Source organism: Chenopodium album, chromosome 19 (genome assembly GCF_948465745.1).
Source record: "Chenopodium album chromosome 19, dcCheAlbu1.1, whole genome shotgun sequence".
NCBI classification, from domain to species: domain Eukaryota; kingdom Viridiplantae; phylum Streptophyta; class Magnoliopsida; order Caryophyllales; family Amaranthaceae; genus Chenopodium; species Chenopodium album.
This window is the reverse complement of record NC_137852.1, coordinates 40,519,334-40,542,324: the sequence shown is the minus strand read 5'-3', so window position 1 is coordinate 40,542,324 and position 22,991 is coordinate 40,519,334. Positions and strand designations below refer to the sequence as shown.

Sequence of the window (22,991 nt, the reverse complement as noted above, 5' to 3'; positions counted from 1 at the left end):
ACATCAAAATCATGGGAATTGTATAAAGTTGTTTGGTTGGCATGAGGGAAGTTGCAAATCATGGAAAATTTGACTTACCTAGGGGGGTTAGGTAATTAACTTCCCATGTTATGTTTTGTGGAAAGTCACAATTTCCATGAATTTGCAATTCCCTCATTTACACTTTTTATTATCAACCAAACAACTCATGCATTTTAATCCAAAAATAGCAATATAATGGAGCATAATTAAAGGGACAATAGGTTTACTCGAAAGACTTCAATATATTGAGATTTGAGACTTTAAATACTTCAAGCTTCAACGTATTTAACGAGGATCAAGGTTGAATAGTTGACATAGATGTTGATGAGGATCCGCAATTTTTATTTTATTTTATTTTTTTTAAACGTGGATTCAAAGCTTCACCATGTGAACTGAAATTTATTTGGTGCTTCCTTTAATGTTCATCTGCAATGAGGGTAAGGATGTTGAGTGCATTTTAAAATATCTTCATTCTATCCATTTTTTTAAAATCTACGGAGTAGTTACTCCATACATTTCGTAAATCGTAAAAAAATTCAGTACTATCTATATGCTTACTTTGACTATGTATTTTTTACCAAACGTAAAACATATGTTGTCATGTTAAATTTAAGAATTAAGTAAAAAAATTTCAGTTTCAGTAAAAATGAGTTCAGTTCAGTAAAATTCAGCTTTCTTAAACAAGAATTATAATAGAAAATTAGTAAAAATAATTTCAGTTCAGCAAAAATAATTTCAGTTCAGTAAAATTAATTTAAGTTCAATAATAATAATTTAAGCTCAACAAAAATAACTTCAGTTCAATAAAAATAATTTTAGTTCAGCAAAATTAAGGTGAAGAGAACGGAACCTTAGTAAGTAGTACAGTACATATTTTTCATTAAATTAACCTCTTAAACTTTTTAATAATACAGAGTATATAATTACAAATACAAATAGTCAAAGGTATGCAATGACATGTATGTTGGCGAAAGTTTTACGATTATTATAAAATGGAGGAAATAAATAATAGGGATTCCGAGTATGAGTGGGGTAATTGATCTTTCAAGGTCCCTGAAAATAAGGGGTTCCAACTTTATTAAATCCCACTTGTTTAACCACTGGTTATCAGTTTATCACTCATATAATGTTAAGAAAAAAAAAATTCTTGCAATACGTCTTTTTAACATGCTAATAAGGTTGTGATTAGATAAGATGAACAAACAAGTTCAGCTATAAAATTTGAATCATAGCAACTTATTACTTTTTTGTTATTATTGGTGATATTTTCTTGTCAATTAATTTGTCCATTTACCTAACCTACTATTTTCATTAAAGTGTGTGTTAAAATATTGTGTTGTAAATAAATAAAAACGGAAGAAGTATATATTAAGACAAATAATTTAGGGCTCAATTTTAGAATGTTGTGCAAGATTATTGTTATACCTACGTACAAAGAATTAAGTAATCAATTTTAGAATATTGAGCAAGGTTATTGTTATTAGTGCTACGTAGCATTTTTAGGCCCGCCTCGGCGCCTGTAACTAATGAGTTAGCCTTAGCCCGTAGGAGTTAGATATGGGTTATATAATGCAAGTTTAAATTTTTGCCATTGTTAAGACACCCATTTTATTAATTTAGATGGCACCCTTAGAGGCCACCGGAACCAAAGCTCTAGAAAATTCGGAAGACGAAATCAAAGAGCTACAACTCACCCTCCCAAAAGAAACATGGTTTGTTTGGCCAATGTACCTCTATCAAGGTTTATGGTGCTTAAGTTATATTTTTGAGGGAATAATTGCATCCAAAACCCACTTTCAAGCTCATGATAGTGATATAATCTTAGCAAGCCAACCCAAAACCGGTACAACATGGCTAAAATCCCTTATTTTTGCCATTGTAAATCGTAAGAATTTATCTAATGATCTTACTCAACACCCTTTTCACACCAAAAATCCGCATGAGCTCATCTCACATTTAGAAACAACAGTTTACCAAAAAGTCAATGAAAAACTACCAGACTTATCTAAAATACCTTCACCTAGACTATTTGCTACTCACATGCCGTATTACTCACTGCCAGATTCGATCAAGACTTCAAAATGCCGGATTGTTTGTGTTTGTCGAAATCCCTTAGACACTTTTGTTTCGATATGGCATTTTTTCCAAGAGTTTGAGGCGTGTAAGGGGATCAAACCCGATATGGAAATGATGGAGAAATACGTAGATAAGTTTTGCTCGGGTGTTTCCCCATGGGGGCCTTATGAAAATCATGTGTTGGGCTACTGGAAGGAAAGCAAACAAAGTCCAAAAAAGGTGTTATTCTTGGAATACGAAGGGTTGAAGAAGGAACCAAGAGATCATTTGAAAAGGTTGGCGGAGTTTGTGGGTTGTCCATTTTCGGAGGAGGAAGAGAAAGGAAAGGTTGTAGACGAGATTATAGAGCTATGTAGCTTTAAAAGTTTAAAAGAGATGGAGGTTAACAAGAGTGGTAAGGTTATATCTAGATTTGAGAACAAGGCTTTCTTTAGGAAAGGCGAGGTTGGAGATTGGACCAATTACTTGACTCCTACAATGGTAAAACAATTTGATCAAATGTCGGAAAAACTTAAGATGGCTGGTTTTTCTTTTGAATATTATCAAATGAACTCATAATTTGAAAGTTCACAAAATCATGCCATAGACCGGATTGAATAAGTGATCTTGTTTTACTCAAGCTAGATCTTTTCCTTTATTTCTTTTTTCAATTTATGTTGTTTAGGTACGTACCATATATATTCTTGCTTCATAGTTCAGTTTGATTTTACTTGAAAAAACTTATGTTTTGCTATTTTCCTCTTACTGCTTTCTACTTCAATTCAGATTTCCCAAAGGTCAGTGAATATATACAAGGATAGGAGTTAGACGTACACTTGGCCTGGGTAGAGATCACTATTTCGAATAGGCCGGGGTGATGATGATTCTGAATTGTTCGCGATTGTTAAAGCTCAACTCGATCAAACATTAATTCAGTAAAGCCGCTTTTGGCTCAACTTTGGGTTTGGCTTGAGACGCCCTTATGAGCAAATCCAAGCTCAACTCCAGAGCTCGTGAGTCGTGAACGAGCTTAACTATCTTTTTAATTGTTGAACATTATATGTCATCATATTGTTGAAGTATAAACTTCCCAAATAACAGATGTAAGTGTTTCTCATTGCGAAATTAAGAAAGAGTTAAACCCTTTATAAGGTTAAGGGGCTAATCCTTCTATTACAATACGATTTTGGGATAGAACCTTTTTTGGATTTCCCTCTCTTAGTTGCAAGTGCAGCCCAGACTCGTATTTAACACATATCCTCATACACCTCGTAAGCACACCTTGTATGAGTTTTATACTATACTTGGATCACATAAACTTCGACAAATCCCCCATTGGAGTTCTTAAAATCTTTGGGCTCTTATGTTAAGTTAATAGGCTAGATTCTGAATTCACTTTTTATTTGGGCCGTTGTTTGCTTCTTCATTTGGACTAAAGCACGTAGTGTTGGTTTGTAATATAGAGTGGGTTTAATGCTCAAAGTAGAAGTTGTGATTGATTACATATTTGAGTTTTGTTTCATGTCCTAACTAGTGTGTAATCCGGGGCTACGGGCATTGCACCGAGTTGCTACTTTAATTATTTTTTTTGATTATATGTATTTGATATTTATAATGTGTTTTAATTTTTTTTTTTTTTCCAATTAGACGTTGTGATTATCAATTATGTACCAACTCTCTCTCTCTAAAAATCCTCTCTCTCTATCTCTCCCATAACCGCCGCCCCTCTTCTTCTTCTCCGGCCATGAGGCTCGCCGGCGGGCGTGTGGCTCACCGCCCACGCCACAGCGTCGGCGAGCCTCCGATCTACCCTTTTAGCTTGTTTATTTCTTTTTCCGTTATGGTTTTTCGTGTTTTCAGCCTTTCATCTTGCGCCGCACCGCTCCTTCGTCCGCCGCCGTTGTTCTTCTCCGACCATGAGGCCGGCCTGCCGTCGTTTCTTTGTACCGCCTCCCCGCCGCGCCTTCGCCCCACCCTCTTGTCCGTTGCCGCGACTTGGTTTACGAGAACGGGGAGGGGGAGTTTTCTCCCTCTAAGTCCCTCGTGTAGGGCCGTTCTAAGTCCCTCGTGTAGGGTTGTCGTTGCAGCGGCTCGGGGGCGTGTGGGGTTCGGGCTTCTCAGGCGGGCCTCGGTGGTCCGTGCGTTTCTTTCCGGCGGTTCGTGGGCTGGGTTGGTGTTTCCCAGAGCGTTGGTGGTGGGACTCGGTTTGGCGGCGGGGTGGGATGTTAGGGTTTCGTATTTTGTTTTAGGGTTTAGTTTTCGTTTTGTTTTTCCTTTTAGAAGTCGTTGTGTGTTTTTTAGTTTTATTATTTTTTCTGTTTGTGTGGTGTGTTGGAGTGATATGGGGCTTGCAGATCGGTGTACCGATCTTCTGGTGCAGGATTTAAGCCGGGTTTTTTGGCTGTGGGGCTTCGGTTTGATCTTCTGTTGGTTTGGGCTAAAGGGTTTTGCTTCCATGCCGATATCCGTGTTTGAGTCGGAGTTGGTCTTGTCTATGGTGAAGTGTACGACACCAATTTTGATTTCAGGTCGAGGAGTACGGGATTCTGAGCCAATGAAGGTTCTCGTTAGAAATTACATCATATTGCCAGACCCCCTTGCAAGAGGCTGCATAGGACAGCGTTATATGAGCCAAGGGTACTTAAGAACGTCATTCTGCGCGTGCAATTGTAGTTTCTTTTATTTCGAACTTGTAATTGGTTCGGTCGTCTTTGTATTTTTCGATTACGATCTCTTATGTAAGTGCCGTATGGCTTTTTATTAATGAATTTAATCTCCCCCCTTCAAAAAAAATCAATATGTACCATTATTTTCATGTTTATAACATAATTGATAATTGGCTTAGATGGTTAATTAATCATCCTTCTTAAATTATAAGAGATGGATCCGAGTAGGTAACTTGGCGTAGTCTACGTGGCACAGAGACATTCTTAGTAACGCCTTTTAATATATTAACTAGTGAGTAGCTCGGCTGTTGCCCTGGGTTGCTACTTTTGTAATCGTGCAATTGAGGTACATTTTTTTTAAAGGATTTTGAAATCTGAAATCGACAGTATTAAATGTGTTTTTTGTGAAATAATAAAATCATATTGTTAATTTACACTTATGTACATTTCATTTTCATATTTATAACATGCTTAGCAATGGGCTAAGATGGTTAAATACACAACTTTGTTAAAAGTGGTTGGGTGTTCGAATCCCCTTAACCTTATATTTTTATATGGCATAATGATTAAGGTTAATTCAGTGATGATGTGGCATAAAGAGATGTTAGGTAGGTGATATGGTGTCATAAAGTATTTGTGAAGTGACGTGACGTAATTTGAAAGGATTTACATGGCACATGAACGTTCTTATAAACGCCTTTTAATATATTAGTATAGATATAGATATAGATTTTAGTACATTTCCATGACAACGAAACAAACACTTTATTATTATTCTGAAATAGGATATGAAAAAAAGTGGAGCATCATATGATTTTACTTAAACTTGGAAATATTTTTTCAATTTTACTTCTATTATGTCATTGGGGCTCTATTATTTCATGATTAACAAGAAATACTAAAAGTTGTCTTGCAATTTTAAGAACAATCAAGATGCATGCACCACAACCTACTATGAGTTTTAACAACTTTGGCCAGAAGAATCTGAAACACATTGCTCTTATTTCAACTACCAAACAACCTATAAGTCCTTTGTTGATAGGAGCTCAAAGCATCAAGGAACTCATCTTCGCCGAAATCAGGTGCACAAGTGTTGGTAAAGTATAGCTCAACATCGGCAATTTGCCACCCCAACAACATCCCAATGCGGAGTAGACCGCTCGTTCGTATGTAAAGGTCGGGAAGGGGTCGAGAGCCACAAGCAGATAGATGTTGTTCAATCAAATCTTCATTCACATCTTCTAATGTAACGCTTCCTTCCTTGACTTTGCGACAAATTTTTCTTGTTGCTTGAACTATGTCGCTTTGTGAAGTGTAGCAAACTGCTAAGATTAAATCAAGTTTTGTATTGTGTTTTGTTGCTTCTTCCACTTTCTTTATTATGGCTTGACAAGATTCAGATAATACGTACCTTTCTCCTACTATCGACACTCTTACTCCTTTCCTGTTTCATATATAAGGGTCGAGCTTTAATTTATAAAAGAGTTAAATAAAGCAAATTAAATGATAACTATATGCATTCTATTTAATATTTGGTATTCAGGCTTGGTTATTGTACAAGTCAGGGTATGTTCTGATTGACTGAATTAAGCTGAATTGAATTGAACTAAACTTATTGGAGCTGAACTGAATTGAACTGAACTAAACTAAACTAAATATTTTATGAGAGAAAAAAAGTAAGATAAGAACTTAACTGAACTAAACTGAACATATTGAAGCTGAATTGAACTGAACTGGATTAGATAGAAAATAAGCTGAAGAAAATAGATCCTTAGTAGTAGGTCAGATCATAAAAAGATAGTTTAAAACCGTCAAACGGGTCAAAGTAGCTTGCAAAATTGCAATTTAATAATAGGTCAATAATGGACAAATTATCAAACAAGCAAGGAAAATAAATAAAGAAGAATAGATAGAAAAGCAAGCATAAGTGGATTAACTATTCATGCAATTTTATTATGTCACACTGCACCTATATTTTTGTTTACAAATTATAAAGCTGTTGTTTTGGTTTTATATTAACCATGTCCAATAATAGAATCCATAATTGACTACCCTACCCTAATTCTATCGTGTTATCGTATCAAATAATCAGGCCTACTAGTAACCCGACATGCCTACAAATAAATATGTTTTAAGTATGGATTTCTTATCTTTATCACATCACTTGCGCTGCCTTTTCCGATCCATTAGCATCCACAAAAACAAACCTTTTGTTTGTCATTTGTCATGTTTGAAGTCTTTATACTATCCCCTTTTATATTATTTGCAATTTTTATCAAAAATGGATGCTACATATTATTGTATAAAATTTGTTTTCTTTCCTTTTTAGGCTGTCCTTTCTTTCTGCTTGCATCTCATTTCTCATCACGTGCATCCATACGTTTTTCTCTCTATTTTACACTCACAAAAAAAGTTTCCTAAGTGTCTGTGCCTTTCCAATGTTGTAAATAATATGAGACGAAGGTAGTATATATTATTGTAAAGATAAATAATAATCTATTGATACTTTAATTTTTTACCATTTTTAATATTACACTATGGAGTGAAATTAATATAATTTTTTATATGTACTCGGATGCACCGTACACCTAACTAATCTAAGGTTAGTTTTTTCTCTTCATTTGATAATTAACTGAAAAACAATCATCAAATGAGTATAATAATCTCTCGAAAATCAAAGGAATAACAAGTTACCTTTTAAAATTTTCCCTTTCTTCCTCTAAAAAAGTTTCAAATTGGCCCATACAAAAATCTACCGCTTCCTGCAATGAAAGAAAATTAATACCAGCATGAAGAATTTATCCATCTTTATTGTCTTCACTAGAAAAAAAAAATTATTAATTGATCAAATATCAGTTAGTCTTAGCTTAATTATGCACGGGCGAAACCATAAATTTAAATACAGTTAAGCTGGTGGTGAAAGGCTTGGAATATGTTTTATATTCTAGCCCTCATCCTCCACGCTGGCTCTTGATACCATGCAGTGGCGGACCTACACGTGTGTACACTGGGTCACGTGACTCAGCAGTGCAAAATTTAAAAAAAAAACAAGAAAAAACAAAAAAACAAGAAAGAACGGCAAAGGCCCAAAACGCGTGAAAGAAAGAATGGAAACCTCACAACCCTAAATTTCTCTCTCGCATTCGCCGCTACTAGTTCGTCGGAGCAGCCTACCTTCAGTCTGCAGACAATCAGACGTTCATCCGTTCGTCGTTCAAACAACAGTTCAGTCGTTCGTCGTTCATCCCTAAGGCCCTCGCCCCTCGGAATCTCAGATCTACGCCAGTAACGCCGCCGAGCAGCGGTCTCTCTAGCACAATAGCACAGACCACCGATTGAAGGATTTGAAGGCAACTGACTGAACTGAGCAAGCAGCAAGGTATTTACACCTTTAATTTGTTTTGTTAATTATAAATTTGTATAATTTCAGTCATTTGATTGATTAAATTGAACTGAATTGTAGATTTGTTGTTCATTTTTGTGTTAACTACTTAATTAATTATAATTTCAGATTTTCAGTCATTTATAAATTATAATTTTATAGTCTTGAAAATTTGAAATTGACAGAATGACAGGTTGTTGCTTGTTGTAAATCTTGTAATGTTGTTCATTGTGGATTTGTGGTGTTGAAATGCAGAATTGTTGATTAGGTGGTCATTTGATTCAGATTTGATTGATATTTGAATGTATTATGTGTATTCAAATGAACTGAAATTGTGTAATGTGAATATATGATTGTATAAATGAATTGCTGATTTTTTTTTTGTAATTACTTATTTGCTTAAATGATTTTCAGAATGAAGCGGAAACGTACTCCAAATAAAATGCAGAATATCGCTAGTTTCTTTGCTAAATGTAATCCTCATCCTCATAGTCAACAAAATTCTTCTCCATATGAACAAATTTCCACTCCACATCTTACTAATGAACAAATATGAAAACTCGTCGTGAACAATTGTAATAGTTTATTGTACTAAGTGATTGTAATATATTATTTGTAGTACTTTTAGTTTGTAAGATGAATTATTTAGGTACTATTTGGTTGTAGTATGGATTATTTTTGTTTGATTGAATGATTGAAATGAAGGTGGTTGTCATATATATATATATATATATATATATATATATATATATATATATATATATATATATATATATATTTGTTAGTATTTTTGGATTCGAAATTTTTTTTTTCTTTTACAGTTGATCAATTATTCAGGGTGACTCACAAGGACGGAAATCCTGGATCCGCCACTGATACCATGTTAAAAGACTAATTTATCAAAACCATAATCTGATGATTGAGGGCTCAAGAATGTAGTTTATGCTCTAGCACTAACAATGATATGGACCCGCATAAGGGTAAGGAGCGTAAAAGAGAGAATTGGAATTTTCATTAATATACAACTATGGAGTGATAACATAGAATCAAGATCTTCATTGATTGACTAGGATGCACACATTTTTAGTTTTGGAGAATTAAAAGACTTATATTACCTTCGTTACTTATTATGTGCAGATTTTTGATTTTTTTATATCTCACAAATAATACCCTAAAATTACACATAATAATTTACAGAAGTAGTATTCAAAATAACAATACTAATGATCCAACTAAGATTGCTTCATTAATTTAAACCTAATTTGTTATTAAGAGTATGTCTTATATAACTATTTAGGTTTCATTATACACATTTTGTAGTTGCATAAGAGTTATTAAAGAAATATGAGGTCTTTTTGGATAAACATCTGGGCCAAGAGAGAATTTTGCGCAAAGAATTAAATTTTAAACCTCTCTTTAATTCTGATATATATAAATAACAAATTATATATTTTTTTTTGGTGTTTAGAGAGCCACAAGGGCGGGGATGAGAATCGATCCCATGATCTCCTGAAATTGGGAAGGAAGCTCTAACCACTTGAGCTATCCCTCACTCTCACAAATTATATATGATGCTTGGGGCCAAACCTTTATTTATTGAATTATTTTATTTTATTTTATTTTTTTTTTTTTTTTATGATACCTCGGATACTCTTAGTGAACGACTTCAAAAAGAATAGAAAAGATATAACATAAGAGACGGAATACCTTAGATCGCAGCTTAAAATTTCTAAGTCCATAAATGTAACTTGTGGCAGTGCTAACTTTCCATTTGAGACAATACTCAACAAACCTCAAGTTAGCCTGAAAGAAAGACTTATAATCAAGGTCTAGACCGCGAGCTTTATGCCATCTCCTGCATCCATCCAAGGTTACGGCGATGTGTTTAGGAATGATAAACTCTCCTTGTTGGAGCTTTGCCGTAGTATTCTCATTAACTTCCTTCGATGATTGATTACGACTTTGTGCACAATTTATTGGTGCAATGAAGTTGTTTTTGTTTCTCAATATGTTAACGTAATTTGGGTTGTATATTGGCAAAAATAGGTTGTCTTTTGCTTGTGGTTTAACTAGTGTTTTGGTAGATGTTAAAAAAGAGATGCAATTTACACGAACTAAACGTTGCATCATGTTTACTCGGGGATATAGAGCTCTTTTGTAAGATAAGTTTATGGTATGGTGTATTGGTGTTGTTTTGTGAACAACTAAAATGATCTATACTTATATTCCCAAGCACTCAAACAACTTCAATCAAATGCCTTTTTTAAGGAATGAAGTTTCTTTATTATTTGAACTAAGGAAAAAGAAGCTTAAGTGGAAAGAATACACATTAACCAAACATTTATTACACTGATTTACTCGTAAGTTGTTGATAAATTTCCAAGTTTATACTGTACTAAAAAAGAAAGTACGGAGTATATTAAATGTTTATATGTAACCTTTAAGACTGCATATAATATTACCCTTGAATTAATTGCAACAATACAATCGTTATTCATGAGTGCAAAGTATCTAAACATTGAAAGGTAAACGTGGCGAGTACATACAAACCTTACCCATGATTCCAAAACTACTTAATTAATATTTTTCTAAGATTTGTAGCATAAGAAATCCAAAAATAAAAAAGTTAAAGGATACCGATGGCATCATAATCCACTAACAGGCAATTACTTTTTGTAAAACATATCTTTCATTGAATTATTAATTTAGACACATAAACATCCCAAAAATGAATGGAGGATTTTATTGTTTGGCTGGCTACACTGTGGCCAGGGTTATTCGAGTAACCCCTCGATCGAGTAACCCCTGACTGAACCTCTCAAGTATCCTCTGACCGAGTAATTTGTGTAACCCCTGACTGAACCCCTCAAGTAATCCCTGATTGAGTAACTTGAGTAAGCTCGACCACACGGTGTGGCCAGTCATATAAAAAAATATATGTAATTGAATTTAAACTTAAAAAGTAATGATATACATCCATATTGGTGCTCGCTTAATAAATAGTACTTCGTATGTGTTTGGATTCAACAATTGAAGTAGGGTATTATAGAGATGAAATTTGATTTTAATGTCTTGTATTTAGTTGTTGTTCCGAAATGAATATATTGATTTTAATTTGATACCAAACGGTGTGGTATATTTCAGCGAAATTCTGATAACGTAAAAATTGATTCATCTTTTTTTTTTTTTTTTTTTGGTTGGAAAGAGCAATATATTATAAATTTAGGCTGTTACACACAGCAATAGTACAAATACAAAAACACCTCACTAAGGAGGGTCAAAAGATGGTGTCACAGCACCCAAAGTATTTCCAGCTAGGTTAATAGAAGCTACATTAGATGAGGAGTAGTTCTGATGCAAATTAGGGGGTGGGGTTAGAGTAGTAGCATTACAGAGGAACAAATCTGGATTAAAAATCCCCATGCACTGAGCTGCAAGACCCAATCTGGCTGCCCTGGCCAACTGGTCCACCTCCTGGATGCTCCTCCTGCCCACATGCATCACCTTGCATTGGCCCAAAGCCTGTCTTAAGTCCCTGCATATATTAATAAATGGAGACAAGTTATCAGGGGGGGCGTAGCAGTCATTGATGCTAACAGTACATCTCTGGCAGTCTGATAGAATGGTGCTATCCTCCCAGTTCTTTGATTGGCACCACCTCAAAGCAAGCAAGATACCTAGGCATTCAGCCATGGCAGGGCTGGTAGTTCTCACATGCGTAGCAATCCCCTGGATCCAGACACCTTCTGTTGTTCTACAAATACAAGCTATCCCTGCAGACTTTCTTACTGGACAAAAAGAAGCATCCACAACAACACAAAAGGTAGAATCAATAGAGGGGGGGACATACACAATAGCCTTATGAGACCTAACAGGGGTTAGAAAGGTAGCCTCATGGATCATCCACCTTAAAGAATGCCACCACTGATCAACTGTGATATTGGTCTTAGCAAAAATCCATTTGTTCCTCCTCAACCATAACTTCCAACATATTAGAGCAAAGAGACAGTTCCATTTTTGGTCAAGAAGAGAGGATTTGCTGGTGTCTTTAATGTTGTTAGGAAACCAAACATAGAAGGGGTCAGTGAAGAAGTTTTGGGGGCAAGAAATGGAAGACCAGATTTCAGTAGCTCTAGGACAATCCCTAAGAACATGAATGATGGATTCATCAGAATGAGGACAGAAGGAACACTTACTAGAGGGAGAGATGTTCCTAGAGTGCAGAACAGCAGAAGTAGGTATGCTCTGCCATGCACAGGCCCACAAAAAGAACTTGACAGAGGGTTTTACATCCAACTTCCATATATCCTCAGTCAAGAAGTAGTCTGTACTCCTGGGGTAGGCTTGATTCCAGAGATACAAATAGGCAGAAAAAGTGTCAAAGTGATTGCCCTTGCCTAGAGAACTGAAGGGAAAATCCTCAGAGTGGCTAAGAATAGGGATAGCAGAGATGACATAGAGAATGTGAGGAGGAATATTATCATGGAAATTAGCAGGCAACCAGCCATTATTCCCCATGATTGAATCAACCTTTTGGTTGAGTTGGTCAGGTTTGAGAGGACCAGCAATAAGCTGCCTAAGGGGGCCCATGCCAGTCCAGTCATCAAACCAAAGAGAGCATTGATCTCCCTTCCCAGTACACCATTGGGTAAAATGAGCATAGGTTTCCCAACCCTTCCCCATGTCCTGCCAGATGTGGGAGCCATACTTAAAGGGTCTAGGAATGCTTCTGTTGCAGTACTTCTCCCTAATAATGGTGGTGGCTAGGTTATTAGAGCTATGGATCTTCCAGCAGAGCTTAGATAAAAGGGCCAAGTTGTTAAGGTGGCTTTCTCTAAATCCCAGACCCCCTCTATGGACAGGACCACAAATCTTTTTCCAGGCAATGAGAGGGGATTTTCTTTTGTTTGGGGTTGAACCCCAGAAGAACCTAGAGCAAATTCTATCAATGCTAGAACAGATCTTCTTAGGAAGGGCAATCACCTGCATAGAGTATTCAGGAATAGCAGCAAGAGAAGCTTTGATTAAGATAGACCTACCAGCCTTAGACAGATTAGCAGTCTTCCAAGCAGAGAGTTTCTTAGCAAGATTATTAGTGATGTAAGCAAGTTGAGAGATGGAGGGTCTCTTGTCAGTCAGGGGAAAACCAAGATATGTACCTAAATCATCACTAACAGAGACATGGAGGGCAACAGAGAAGTCCTGGATGGTCTGGAGAGAACAATGTTTGGAAAAGTAAATTTTGCTCTTGGCAGGGTTCATTTTCTGGCCAGACACATCCCAAAAATTATCAAGGGTTTGGATCATAGCATGGAGAGTGGATTGGTTAGCCCCACCAAACAGTAAAAGGTCATCAGCAAACATTAGATGAGATATAGGAGTGCCCCCATTTTTGAACATAAAAGGTTTCCAACCCCCCTCCTCACAGGCTTCCTGAATAAGAAAGGACAGGTATTCCATGCATATAATAAAGAGATAGGGAGATATAGGATCTCCCTGCCTTAATCCTCTAGAAGCTTGGAAGGATCTAGTGGGCTTGCCATTCACCATGACTTGGAAGGAGGATGAAGCAACAATATTCATGATTAGATTAGTAGAGGCCTCATCAAAGCCATTCCTAGCAAGGCAAAACCTAATGAAAGGCCATTCCAGTCTATCATAGGCTTTCTCAAGATCAATTTTAAGGGCAAACCAGCCAACAGAGCTATTCCTAGTTCTCATGGAGTGCAGAATCTCAGAAGCAGCAATGTAGTTGTTCTGACACCCTCTACCAGGGAGGAAACTACTCTGATTGGGAGAAATAATAGAATTGATCCTAGGTCTAATCCTCAGAACAATAATTTTAGAGATAATCTTATATACAGTATTACACAGGCTGATAGGTCTATATTGCTTGATTGACTCAGGATTCTGAACCTTTGGAATAAGACAGATGGAGGTTCTATTGATCTCAGCAGGGATAGAGAGAGAGGAGAAACAGTCTTGAGAGAACTGTAATAGGTCCTTCCAGATGGTGGACCAATGCTCTTGATAGAAAAAAGGATGGAACCCATCCATACCAGGGGCTTTGAATTTTTTCATGCTAAAGACAGCCTGGTGCACTTCAAACAGAGCAGGGGGATGGGAGATACACAGGGAAGACCCATAAATAGGTTGACCAAGGGAGAGAGTAGCTTCAGAAGAGAAGAGACTGGAGAAGTAGTTAGCAATATGGTCATGTAGACCAGAGGTAGGCACAGGTTCACCCACTTCATTAGACAGATTCTGGATTCTATTATGAGATCTCCTAATGAGGACAGAGTTGTGAAAGAAAGTAGTATTCCTATCCCCTTCAGTGAGCCAGTTAGACTTGGCCCTAACTGCCCAGAAAGCTTCTTCCTGGGCATAAGCAGAGGACAGGGAGCAGGACAGATGGGAATCAAGATTCAGCAGGAATTGGTTGTTTGGTTCCCTTTCAAGGGCATTTTGGACACCAGCAATTCTCCTATGAAGTTTTTTGGTAACAAGCAGGGGATTAGGAACAGTAGCCTTAACCCAACACTGAATGGAAGAGGACATGGATTTGAGTTTTTGATGGATAGGCATATCCTGAAAGGGCCAAGCATTTTCAACCAAATTCCTAAACCTAGGGTAAAGGTACCAAAGAGGTTCCATTTTAAAAGATCTTGAACCAGGGACAGAAGGTTGGGGCTGGACACACTGGAGTTTAATAGGACAATGATCAGAGGTACCTCTAGTGAGGTGGGTAAGGCTTGTTTGAGGGAATTTCTGAATCCATAGAGAGTTAATCAGAGCTCTATCCAACCTCTGGAAAATAGGTCTTCTCTTTCTTTTGTTAGACCAAGTAAACCTATTCCCAATGAACCCCACATCAATCAGACCACAGGCATGAATGCACTCATTAAATCTAGCAGCCCTTCTTTGAACAATGGGCCTACCCCCCAATTTTTCATTAGCAGAAACAATTTCATTAAAATCCCCAATAACAATCCAAGGCACATTAACAGAAGAAGATAAATTTTCCAAATCATTCCAAGAATCAATCCTACCCTTAAATTTAGTACTAGCATAAATAGCAGAAATGAAAAAAGAAAAATTTGAGGAGACTACCTTAAACACACCATGAATGGCATGGATGTCCCTGCTGACAGAACAGAAATCCAGCACCTCAGATTTCCAGAGAAGGATCACCCCTCCAGTTAATCCTCTTGGTTCAGCCAGCTCAAAGCGGTCATAGGGAAGGTCTTGGATTATGTGCTTGGTATGAGCACGGCTAGTTTTGATTTCAGACAGAAAGATGATATCAGGGGTATGTTCCTGAATAAGGTGATGCAGATTTGCTAGGAATCCCTTTCTGGCGATTCCTCTCGCATTCCAGGCAACAATTATCATAGGTTCAGGCAGAGGTTCCCGAAGGAAGATTTCCTCCCTCAAATGGAGTGGGGTTTGGGGTCCCAGATTGAAGAACTCGTACGTCTTGGACGAGTGGAGTCTGATGTTCTGCGGTTGGAATACTGCTTCCATCAGCCATAATTGCAGATCCACATCCTGGAAGAACTTTGCAGTAACCTCCAACTGCCTGAATTCCATCTCTGTTTTCGTTACAAAAAGGCCATTTCTTGCTTCGGAGAAGGTCAGCTTCTGAGATTTTGAGGTCAATGTGTAGATCTTCCTGAATTGAGGGAGCATCGGAGATGGGTCCACCAGAAAAGCCAATTGAGGATGTACAATCCAAGGGAGGTTTTGAACTTGAGCTTGTTTCATCCACTAAACAAGGAAGGCTTCCAAAACAGGGCACATTGCCTTCAAGTCGCAGAGGGAGGGAAGATGGCCCGGCAGAATCGACCCCTCCGGCTTCTTGACCATCATCAGCTCTTGGTACGGTGCATCCACTAGGTATGGGCGAAGGATGAACGACCGGATCTGGTGCTTGGATATCCGCACCCATTTTGACGGAGTTTTGAGGAGGAATTCCATTCTGTTGACATCCGTTTCTGGATAGGTTGGGATCGGAGGATCTAGGCATTGAACTGCTATTGGGTTCCCCTTGGACTGATCCACCAGGATCGGGAAAGGGGGGTGGAGGGGTTGCTTCTGGAAGGGTAGGTAGAAACGAGGGTTTTTGATGAGGTATTGGCACATGTGTTTGATGAGAGATGGTGGGTAGGGAGTTGATTCCTCCTCCTCTGAATCTGTCTCGTGCTTGATAGGGCAATCCGAAAACTGGCCCGACTCGTTGGAAGACATCTTTGGAGTGGGTGCGTTTTGCAAGAGGGAGATTTTTGGTTTTTTGTGGTGCGTTGACTGGTCTCTGGTTCAGAGTTGAGGAGGGAGATGAAGAAGTTGTGGCTGCGAAGAGGAAATGTGGGTTAGGGTTAGGGTTCGTAGATGGGATAATGTTGTTAGGTGGGAGCAGCTGAGAGATTGAATCAACGGTTGGAATTGAATCCGATGGCTGAGATTGCGACAGAGGGGCATCGGTGGTTGGGCAATTAATAAGGGTAGAAGCGGAATTTCCCTTATCCAAGGGTTTGGGATTGGTCGGATTCGATCCTTGCTGAAATGATTTTCCATTTTTGGCAAATTCCCGCCTATTTTTATTTTTCGACTTAACTGGAATCCATTCACCCTCTTCCGGTGAATCAACATCCATCTGGTTGGTGGCCCGTTTTTCCGCCGGATATTTCCCTGGATTTTTCTCCGGCGACCTAAAACAATCAGAATCAGAGTGGCCAATTGCAGCACAAAGAGAACAGATAGGGGGGATATGACCATAGCAGAGATCTTGCTTATGCGCACCCAGCCAAACAGAGTGCTTTCTCTTTGCTTCAATGTCGATCAGGCAAAGAATTTTGGCTTCTTGGAAGCGGTTGGAAAAAGAAGGGGAGGAGTTTGCTTTAATGAAGAGTCCAAGAGCGTTACCAATCTGGCGGAGAATTAGCGAATTGTGGAGCTCAATTGGGAGTTCTGGGAGAGTAATCCAGACAGGGATAGAAGTAATTTTGGCTTTAGAAGCTACAAAACCAGCTTTCCAAGGTTGAACATGGACTAAGAATTTACCTATGAACCAGGGACCCCCTGATAAAATTCGACCTTGCTCCTGAGACGAGGGGAGGTTGAGAACATAGAATCCTTTACCCAGGGATTGAATAGGAGCATTGGGTTGGAAGTTCCAGAGGGAGGAAAGTTTTGATTTTAAGTAATCAAAAGATAAGGATTTACCAATGATTTTAAAGATAACAACATTTATCCAGGGAGATACAAGGTCGGAGATTGAATCTGGAGCAATTGGAATGACAATGTCACAATCAGAAATGGCGGCCGGAGAGGGAGGCGAAGAGAGGGAGGGGAAGTCAGCTGGGTTAAAGGTTGGAGTCTGGGTTTGAAGCAGAGCATCGGAGAAAGATTTTAACGGGATTGGTGGAGACGGGTCAGGGGCTTGAAAGGAGGTGGGAGGAGGGGAGGAATGAGCGGCTGAACCGACGGCGGAGCTGGACTTTCGACAGCAGCAGGGACACTACCTACACTACCTAAGGACACTCTCTCACTTTCTCTCTCTAACATACCAAATTGATTTTGACCAATTTAGATTTGTTGTTTATGTTGATATATACTCACTTTTTTAATTGTTACAATTTGATCAAAATTATATATATGCAAAATTTAACCATTAATCTCTCTAATTATGTATTAATAATAAAATGATATTACTAATGTACAAATTGTAAATTGATTCATCTTTACTCATCAAATTCTTTAGTTTAATGTTTGTGTAAAATGAATGTTATAACCCATTGCCTTGTAAGTTGATATAATGATAAACTTAATGTACTTTTAATAAAAAATAAAAAAAAAAAAAAAAAAAAAAAGAAAAAACCACTTTCATTATTTGATATCAAAAGAGAAGAAAAGGTTACAAATTACTAACAATTCTTAATCACTTATTCACTTTGTAGTGGGAATTCTAAGGAAAAGCACAACTTAATGTATTAATTGGATTTAGAAAAAAAAAAAAAATCTTGAAACCCATGTTTGGTTCAACACACTCTTATGCAAAAACATATATGATATATCTCAAATTTTAAGAGGAGTTGCAATAATCATAAGAGGATCTTGTCTGCGAACTGTAAGCCCTGCAATTTCAGACATATCTAACTCATCACCCTGAATTCCACCAGGAAGTTTCAATTCAAACTCGTTAATGAGAGTCGCGATCACAAGTTCAGCAGAAACCATCGCAAACGATATCCCTGGACAACCTCGTCTTCCTGCTCCAAACGGAATAAAATTGAAATTTTTTCCTCTGAAATCACCTGATGAACTGCTGTTTAAAAATCTCTCAGGACGAAATTCCTCTGGTTGGTCCCAATACACTGTGTCTGTCTGAATTGCCCACGCGTTGATGATCACTAGTGTACCTGCAGCTATGTCGAAACCATTAACTTTGGCGTCCTGCAAGGACTCGTGAAAGACTAACAATGGTCCCGGAGGGTGTAGCCTAAGTGCTTCCCTAATCACAGCTTTTAGGTAACTCATTTTCTCCAGATCATCCTCACAAACTTTTCGACCTTTCCCTCCGACTACTCTTCTTACCTCTTCTTGTAGCTCTTTCATAACTATTGGATTTTTAAACAGCTCGATAACCACCCACTCGATCAATGTGTAAATCGTGTCGGTCCCAGCCAAAAACATATCCTGCATAGTTTAAAAAAAGTTTAAGACGCCGACAACAACAAAGCCTTAATCGTTGAAATTTCTAAAAAGTTTAATAATGTTGTAAAATAATCGTGTTTACAAATATATGTACAATTATTTCTTACCAGTATAACGGCTTTGATGCTGTCAAGTGACATATCATGTTTGTTGTTCATATGAACTCCAAGCAAGATATCCACAAAGCTATCGTTGTTTCCCTCATTGTTTGACTCGACGACAACATTCTTTTTAGTGCTTAGATGAATTTGATGTTCTTTAACGACCTTGTCAAGAAATACATCTAAATCTTCTACGACTTTTTCCAATCGACCTTCCAAACCTTTAACTCGATCGATCCACCTAAGACAGGGTACAAAATCTCCCAAAAATACCGTCCCAAGCAACTTCATGGCTTCATCCACGCCATTCTTAAAATTGATGCCTTCCTCATGATTTTCGCTATATTTTCGTCCAAAGGATGCTCTGCATATCACATCAAATGTAAATGACAAAACAATTTCCGCAAAACTCACCGCTGAACAACGTGATCTGTTAAACTTTTCAACCATTTCAGCAACCTCTTCTTCTCTTATTGTTCGCAATGATTGAACTTTCTTGTTATTTAACAGCTGCATAACGCATATACCCCTCATTCGTCGCCAATATTCTCCGGAATGAGAAAAGGCCACATCCATTCCGTCGTTAAAGATTTTAGTGGCATTTCGCAACTTAGGCCTGTTATAGAAAATCAAGTCATTAGTCTTCAGGATTTCTTCTGCTCCATCTGCAGATGATACGACAAGAGCTGGTTTGCTGCCAAAGTAGAGCAGCATAACCTTGCCATATCGTCGAGACAATGATCGAAGAGAACGATGAGGTAACAGACCTAGCTGGTGGAGGTTTCCTAGGATTGGCAGCTTTGGTGGCGAAGGTGGCAGGTTTTTTCCAAATTCACGGTGTTTCGAAGAGAGACTCTTGTAAAATAAAATTAGAAAGAGCATCAATGGGAGGAACAAAGGATGGAAAATCAGTTTTTGCGAGAATTGTAAACATGGATTGATTATTGTTTCCATATGTGTTCGTTCTGTATTTCTGCAAGTAACTCAATTACTAATAAACGAACACAAGAAATTTGAGGGAAAAAACAATGTATGATTCAATGATTGAATGAAAAATGTAGAATAAGATATCCGATTCATTCAAAGAGAGAATAAAATAAGATTTTATGTAAGGCCCTGTTCTCTTCACCTTAAAAAAATAATATTAATGCAGTTCAGTAAAAATAATTTCAGTTCAGTAAAAATAATTTCAGTTCAGTAAAAATAAGTTCAGTTCAGTAAAATTCAGTTTTCTTAAAGAAGAATTATAATAGAAAATCAGTAAAAATAATTTAAGTTCAGTAAAAATAATTTCAGTTCAGTAAAATTAAGTTCAGTTCAGTAAAAATAAATTCAGTTCAGTAAAAATAATTTCAGTTCAGCAAAATTAAGGTGAATCAAACAAGGCCTAATAGTAGAAAAACAATTACTGTAGCAACAAAAATGAAGTATTACATATAGTAAGAAAGAGTTCAATTAGTATTAAAGTTTCTAATCTTTTTGTACACATCTATTTTGCCAATACATAATTTTGATTATGTTCAATATGTTTTGTTTTACGATTATATATTTCAAAATTGATTTTTTTTTTTTAAAAAAAATATGCATAGCATTGAGATGAATAATGAGATTAATTCAACTATTGTATAATATAATGTGATTAAAACAACCAACTTTGAACAGATTTTTGAACTCGTTTAAAAGCTCGAACTTGCCTATGTGAACTTAACTTGAACATGAATAGGGTAATACTCAACTAAATGTGCTGCATGCTATGCTCCTGAAATTAGTACATAAAGATTGTACCATAGGAAAGGCTTAATTATTGCAACAATTGAACTTTATACTATTCACACACCTTTCTTGACCATTAATTGTTAATAATACATGAGATATACATAGTCATGTAAGATTTTATTAGACTAATCTATTTTTAAATTATTATTATTATTATTATTATTATTATTATTATTATTTTTTTTTTTTTTTTTTTTGAAACCAACTAGTTTCATATTATTAACATCTCAATATATATATCTTTAAATTATCAATTTAAATATTTTTTTTATACGAATATAAAATTAAATACAACATTAATGTTTTGTAAGGTTATTTTTGTCGACTTTAGTTTAAGTACTCAAACTATTTACTATGTAAATGAAATTTCAATTTTGTGACAAAAAATAGTGGTAAATACATATATATCTGAATTTTAAGTATATATATATCTTTTCTTGCATGCACTAGATTCATCATATACCAGTATTAATTCTTTCTTAATTAGTTGGTTCCATGACTCACAAAATTCCCCAGTTGTTTTAGGGGCCAAGTCCACACTAGCCCATTATATGATCCGCCGTTGCAAAGGTTGGATTATAAAAATATAATCGAAAGATGGGATTATTTTAGGCGAATAAGATAAAAGTTGGATTATTGTAGGCAATTTTCCTTAAATTCTTTTAGAGAACTCTATACTTATATTTCAATTCCCATTAATTTTTATAATCGAAAATGGCTCGCGAACTATCTAGTGTAACATATGCTAGGATGTAGAGCAGATATGCTGCTTTTTTAAACAGCATTGTCAAAATGTCCAAAGAGTATTATTGTCAACTAACTTGGACCAAATTGTTTTTTTAGTTTTTTTTTTTTTTTTTTTTTTTTTTTTGGTGAAAAAGAGAGAGCAACCCAAAAGAAGAACAAAACACACAGTAAAAAGAAAACAAAACTAACAAAAGAAAAACAAAAAAAAAAAAATAAACGAAACAACACTAGCCCTTATCCAATGGGACAAGTCTAGCCCTAGCCACGCGCCCACGCCACTCAAGTGGACCAAACTTCCACTTGGAGTGATGTTGTATTAGCGTTTTTTTAACCCAATAGGGAGATAACATCGAGCTCACAAATACCTTGCGCGATCTTGAATTGCTTAAGCAAGGGGGAGAAGAAGGCCTCATTGACCTCTTTTCCAGGTGGCGATCAAATTAAAGGTTGCTCTTCTTTCACAAAGACCTCCGGATCATGAATTTGTCCCAAAGTTCATAGACAATATGTCTCCACCATACAAGTGCCATTTACAATACCTTGGGAACAATAAAGAGACTTGATAAATAAAACCATGAATCTTATAGATGGACTAGATTTTTAGAGAGAATTTCACCTACGTCGGAAACGGATAAGACGCAATCTCAAGAAGTTGTCAACAATTCAAGATATAGCACTCTAGGTTTTGTTTTGTTTCTTTTCTTTGTTTTTTATGATAGACTAAGAGATTCATGCTGTAGAATCTACTTATTTTGTACTCTCATTAATTAATGAATAAAAAATATATTTTCAAGTACGTCTATCTTGTGCTCTTTTCAATCTTTTTATTGTTATTGGCTCGAATTAAATACAATACATACATACAAACAAGCAATATCAAAAGGCATACATACTCAACACTTTAAGAATCTTGATAAGTTTTGGCTTACTAGATTCATCAAACGAAAAGAGGCCCATCTTCGGCCCACAAAGGAAGGATATGATGATTTCACCAACACAGGAGGCAACTTGAAACTCCACAAAGATAATCTCATGTTCTTAACCTTATAGGGAATCCATCTTCTTGGTAACCCTTATGAGCCTCGTCAGTTGAGCCTTAGTTATTCAACCTACATTATTTCATACCTTGGGATGGGAATGGTGCAAAGAGAAATAAATAGAAAATTGGGAGAACGAAACATAAGAGGGGGACACAAAGTTAGTCTAAACCCAAAAGGAAAGATCCAATGCAAAAGAAAAGAAAAAATCGTTCTAAACCCAAAATAAGACTTTAAAAAAAAGAAAGAGTGAAAATAAAAGAGAGAGGACAAGGAAAAGGCACCTAATGTAGGATGTTGTCACACAAAGCAAAAGGTTTTAATTTGATAAGCACCAAAAGTAAGGGATTTTGGGAGTATACTTGAGCCTATCCATTCTTCATAACCCCGAGCCTAATTAACCACGTTACAACCTTGGAAAGGCCCTCCTTGAGGTAGACCATAACCATGTACCAAAATCATCATTCCATGAAAACATGGCCAATTCTAGGCC

The 22,991-nt window shown here is 36.7% G+C and overlaps 2 pseudogenes across 1 annotated transcript; one reads left to right on the top strand and one right to left on the bottom strand.

Moving 5' to 3' along the window:
• Nucleotides 1-1,641: 1,641 nt before the first annotated feature.
• On the top strand, nucleotides 1,642-2,655 carry LOC145595857 (cytosolic sulfotransferase 13 pseudogene; annotated as a pseudogene).
• A 15,448-nt stretch (nucleotides 2,656-18,103) lies between these two features.
• Nucleotides 18,104-19,892, bottom strand: LOC145594375 (cytochrome P450 736A117 pseudogene; annotated as a pseudogene). Its single transcript, XR_014102835.1, has 2 exons — nucleotides 18,945-19,892; nucleotides 18,104-18,819 (listed from the first exon to the last, which is right to left on the bottom strand). The product of XR_014102835.1 is annotated as a cytochrome P450 736A117 pseudogene (transcript).
• Nucleotides 19,893-22,991: the final 3,099 nt, after the last annotated feature.